Source organism: Perca fluviatilis, chromosome 18, assembly GCF_010015445.1.
Source record: "Perca fluviatilis chromosome 18, GENO_Pfluv_1.0, whole genome shotgun sequence".
Lineage (NCBI taxonomy): Eukaryota > Metazoa > Chordata > Actinopteri > Perciformes > Percidae > Perca > Perca fluviatilis.
This window is the reverse complement of record NC_053129.1, coordinates 29,735,836-29,741,835: the sequence shown is the minus strand read 5'-3', so window position 1 is coordinate 29,741,835 and position 6,000 is coordinate 29,735,836.

Genomic DNA, 6,000 nt, shown 5'->3' with positions numbered 1-6,000 from the left:
GTGACGGCTGACTCATTAGAGGCGTTACACCAGTCTTGTGTAGGCTATGAAATGTCTGTATCGTCACTGCGCTGCATTTTTATGAACTATGATCCAGCATGCTCTGTCACGCTATTACTCAACGAACTGAAGTTAGTTTAATAATGTGTTTTTCGCCGTGGCGGCCGCAGTAACAGAGTTACCAGCGGAAACACTGGTTCCCAATACAGGTTTCCCTCTCATACTTAACAATATACAGCTGTGTTAATAACAATTAAAACTGTAGACAAATGTCGAGAGTTTGGACCAGCGGCGCTGTGTCTCTCCATGTTGCAGGTGAGCCGGCCGGTGTGTGAGTGAATGGGGGCGGGGCTGGCGCGGAGGAGAGATCCAAATCCAAACACAGGCACCACGGCTTTCCAGAAGGAATGGGTCATGTAACGCAACATTAAACCATATCGCTATAAACAACATCGCCTTAGTGGAGAGGCAGCGGATGCGAGGACGTTAGGTGCACCGGTGCGACCTAGGAAAAATCTTAGTCGCACCCTTACAAATTTTGGTCGCATTTGCGACCAAATTGGTCGCACTCTCGAGCCCTGATACTATTTAATAAATCAGTGTACTACAACAATGAGAAAATCTTTCAAGACGATGAAGGCCGGTATGTTATGGTGATAGGCACAATTGGGGAATAAAGATAACCATACTTAATGTGTATGCCCCAAATGAAGATTGCCCATACTTTATCAAAAAGTTGCAACTCTATTAGCAGATAAAAGTGAGGGTATTATACGAGTGGGGGCGATCTAAACTGCACTCTGGATTCAAAATTGACCAGGTTACCTGCAATAAGAAAATCTCAATCTAAAATGTCTAAGGGGCTATTAGATATGATGAAGGAACTAGGCCTTGTAGATGTTTGGCGACAGCTCCACCCAAATGAGAGAGATTTCACTTTTATGTCTCAAGTGCATGGGAGTTATTCGAGGATAGACCTCTTTTGCATATCAAAAACTGAACTATATAGAATTAAAGAAAGTACAATTGAGCCAGTCACTATCTCAGACCACGGCCCTGTGACCATGAAAATTAATTTAGGGGTAAACAACCACTTTAGACACTGGAGACTTAATGTCTCACTACTAACAGATACGAACATCAGGCAAGAAATACAAGGAGCTCTAACTGAGTATTTCACTGTGAATGACGATGGTAGTGTCTCCCCCTCAGTTGTATGGGATGCCAGTAAGGCCACGATGAGAGGAAAGATTATTTCTATAGGATCTAGAATAAAGAAACAAAGGCTCGCAAAACAACAAGGATTGGAAACTGAAATAAAAAAATTAACAAGGGAACATAAACAATTTGGACAGGAAGATACTCTTAAAAAGTTAAAGGAAATTAGAAAACAACTGGATGAGGCTCTGACATATAAGGCAGAGGGAGCTCTCAGATATACTAATAGAAAATATTATGAAATGGGGAATAAAGCTAGTAGGTTACTGGCTTTTCAACTCAGAAAAGCCCAATCTAGCCGTGCAGTTCCCAAGATCAGGAACCCTGGAACTAACCAGGTTGAGACCGATCCCACTAAAATATCAGACTCATTTGCTACATATTATAAACAGCTATATAGGGCTGAAGAACTAGAATTTAAGGAAGAGAAAATTACAGAGTTTTTGAGACCCCTTAAAATCAACAAACTATCAAGTGAGGAAGCAGAACTCTTAATAAAGCCTATCACAGAGAGCGAAATTAGAGAAACCATCACCAAGTTAAAAAACAACAAAACCCCCCAAAAAAGGGTTTTTGGGGAAAAAAATCTTTGTGAATGAGCTCACTCCCATATTATGTAAATTATATAATTACGTTCTAACATCAGGAGACCCCCCAAATTCATGGTCAGAAGCCATATTAACAGTCATACATAAGGAGGGGAAGGACCCCATACAATGCACCAGCTATCGCCCAATAAGTTTACTTTGTGTAGATTATAAAATCCTGACTTCTATAATGGCTACTAGAATCCAAAAATATATAAAGAAATTAATTCAACCAGATCAAACAGGATTCATACTAGGACGTCAAGGAACAAATAACATAAGGAGAACCCTGAACCTGCAGGCAATAGCGGCAGGAGACAAACAAGCGTCGATGCTTCTCAGCTTAGACGCAGAGAAGGCATTTGATCGAGTCGACTGGGTATTTCTGAGGCAGACACTGATGGAAATGGGCTTTGGGAAAGAATTTGTGGCTTGGATCAACCTATTGTATAAGGAGCCCAGCTCCAAAGTTAGAGTTAATGGTCACTGTTCTAGTTTTTTCAGGATCGAGCGGGGTGTGAGACAAGGGGATTCGCTATCACCCATCTTATTTGCTCTTAGTGTTGAACCTTTGGCAGAGGCGATACGCCAGAATATGCAGATTCAAGGGATAGAGGACGAAGGGGGTCAATCCATAAAATAGCTTTATTCGCAGATGATATTTTACTTTTTGTTAAAAATCCACTTCTTTCCATCCCTGCCGCTTATGAAATGCCTGCAAGAATATGGGTCAGTGTCTGGATACAAAATTAATGAAAATAAATCAGAAGCCATGATGATCTCAGGTACTTGGCCTACACAATTAAATAACAAGGTCTCTTTTGCTGGTCCAAACAAGGATTTAGGCATTTGGGAATTATTATTACACCCAACCCCGTTCAGTTGTTTGAGGCAAATTACAACAAATTAATTAAACAAATAAAAAATGATGTGACACGTTGGGAGGTCCTTCCCCTTTCTTTAATTGGCAGAGTAGAAACCGTAAAAATGAACCTACTACCAAGACTTCTTTTTTTGTTTCAATCACTTCCTGTAAGAGTACCTGCTTCCACTTTAAACATGTTGGACAAATTAATCTCAACATTTATTTGGCAAAAGAAGAGACCGAGGGTAAGATTAAAAACCCTTCATTTACCCAAAGACAAGGGAGGTCTAGGCTTGCCAAACCTTAAAAATATTATTGGGCTGCACAGATAAATGCAATAGTGGCATGGATCGGAAATAACCGGGGCGCAATATGGACTCAGATAGAGCAAGACTCTGTAAGGGGCACGTCCTTATGAGTACTACCATTTATTGATATAAAGTCTGTCAATAAAATCAAAATAAAGAACGAATGGATAAAACATACTTTAAAAAGTCTGGACAACAGTGAAAAAAATGCTCAGGGGACCGGAGACGATCTCAAGGGCCATGTTGATAGTAGGAAATATAGAATTCCCACCTTCCGTGTGGGATAGCGGGTTTAGAAGGTGGGCCAATAAAGGTCTCTGTACAATTAATCAACTTTTTAAAGAAACAGAATTCAAATCATTCCCTCAACTTCAAGAACAATTTGGCCTCCCATCAAATGATTTGTATAGATACCTCCAGATAAGACATTATATCACAAGCCATAAGGAAAGGGAGCTGCTCACCAAAACCCAAATGAAATAGAAGAGTACTTTATTAGTGTTCTGGAGAGGCATTTCCCAACAAAAAAACACATATCTAATATATATAAAAGGTTAACAGCTGGCACCTCACAAAGCACAAACTACATCAAGGAAAAATGGGAATTAGAATTGAATGTTATAATTGAAGATTCTACATGGATGGACATATGGACAAGTTGTCATAAGGGAATTAGTAGCCAACTGTGGAAAGAATTTGACTGGAAGGTAAAGATCAGATTTTTTAATACTCCCTTTATCATCTCTTCATTTGTGAAAAACCCCAACGTGGCTTTATGTTGGCGAAAATGTGGAACTATTGGAGACACCACACATATTTTTTGGGACTGTCCATCAATACAAGGATTTTGGGATGATGTTAAAAAGGAAATTGATATTATTTTAGAGATAGATATCACTCCAGAACCAATGTTGTTTTTGCTGGGAGCCATACCTACAGATCTATATAATACAGATCAGCGATATATACTTAGGATTCTTTTATTAGTAGCAAAGAAAATGATTACAGTGAACTGGAGGGATGTAAAATCGCCAACAATAGGTCAATGGGTCCAGAGACTGAAAAATGTATACAGGATGGAGCAAATGACGGCAAGTCTACAGCTGACTATGGACACTTTTGTGCAAAGATGGACTTGTGTTTCAAGGTATCTGAGGGTCTGATGGATGGGATGATATGATACAATACTGTTGGGAAGGGATACCTATCTAAATTCCTTTTTTTTTTTTTTTTTTTGCTTAGCTATTATTTACAGATATCTACCTCTCTGCCTGTTGTTATTGTTGCTGTTACCATTATTATTATTGCTATTCTAATTTTATTTAATCTACCTTTTTACTACTTTTTTACGCACTTAGTTCTATTTTGCTTCATATTTACTTATTTATTTTAATTTATTTGTACTCTTATTGTAACTTATTTTGCCTGTCATTTGTTTATTACATTTATATTGCTGTCAGGAAACGTTATGTATAATGATTAAAATGTTTAAATAAAAAGTTAAAAAAAAAAAAGGTCAGAACTAAACTGTATCAGATCAAAATGAAAAAAATAAAAAACATGTTCATTCAATGACTTTGAAGTTTAAAATCACTATTCCTCCTTTAGTTACAGTCGATGGTAGACATTTAGATATTTTACCACTGAACAGTGTTATTTCATCAACATCTGAAGCAACAAGAACTTCTGATAAAAGCCCAGAATCAGTACCAACCACCACAGCAATCAAAGATCCTTCAACCAAACTACAAGGTAGTAACTCATAGATTTTACAGTACGGCTTTCTCTACAATCTCGCGTCTCTCTGTCAGTCTCTCTCTCTCCCAAAATTATTGTTTTGATTTAATTATATATATTTTTTAATGGAAAAGGTTTTTATTGTTTAATATTTTCATGGCAAAAAGAAAAAAAAATGTTTGGTTAACTCCAGGGCAGAAAATCAGACTAAGGCATGGATACCCGACCCTAGGCCGCGGGTCCCGATGGGTCCCGCACGATACCGACGGGCCCGGGCCGGGTTCAGAGAGATATTTAGAAATTATGGTCGGGCTCGGTCACATCAGCCGCGATAATGCATTTGTTGTAAAATGGTGCTGCGGCTCCTTTTAAGAGAGCTCAGTGTGTGTGTGTGTGTGTGTGTGAGTGAGGTGTGTGTGTGGAGTGTGTGAGGTAAGTAGGCAGAAGAGAGAAAGCCTAGAGAAAGAGGAAACATGCGTGTTGTAGCCTAGATCATGCAAACGGAGCAGAGTTAGTGGTTATTCATGTTATAACGTCGGCCCTGGAGGTAACCAGTCTCTCCTGGTTTTCTGATCACGGTTGGAAACGAAGCGATCAGGAAAGGTTAACCCATTGAACATGTTAACAGCTGATTTACGCGTGCGTTTTGCCGTGCCGCGATGCGCTCATCTGTTGATATTTCCGAATGCCTTCCTACAGTTGCTTAATAAAACCTTTCCACAAACGTAGCCTACATGTGTCATTAGTATGAGGAAAAACAAATGAGATTTTAACTGGGTCGGGCCCGGTCGGGCTCGGACACGGCTCTGTCGGACACGGGCCGGCCTCGGACAGAAAAATTCGGCCCGATCCGGACTCTAAATGCAGACGGGCGGGAAAACACAAGCCGGAAGTAAAACAAGACATCACAGGGGAGAGAGAGAATACTACAAAATAAAACAGGAAACACAAAAACAGAAACCCACAAATTCAAAATATTCCTCCTTTAGTTAGAGAAGATGGTAGACATTTAGATATTTTATCACTGAACAGTGTTATTTCATCTGTCCAGGTAAAGCAAAAACCACAACTTCTGAGACAACAAGAACTTCTGATAAAAGCCCAGAATCAGTACCAACCACCACAGCAATCAGTGATCCTTCAACCAAACTACAAGGTAGTAACTCATAGATTTTACAGTACGGCTTTCTCTACAATCTCAGTCTCTCTGTCAGTCTCTCTCTCTCTCCCAAAATGTATCCATAGATTTCATTCTATGATATCCTTTAATGGAACAGGTTTTTAT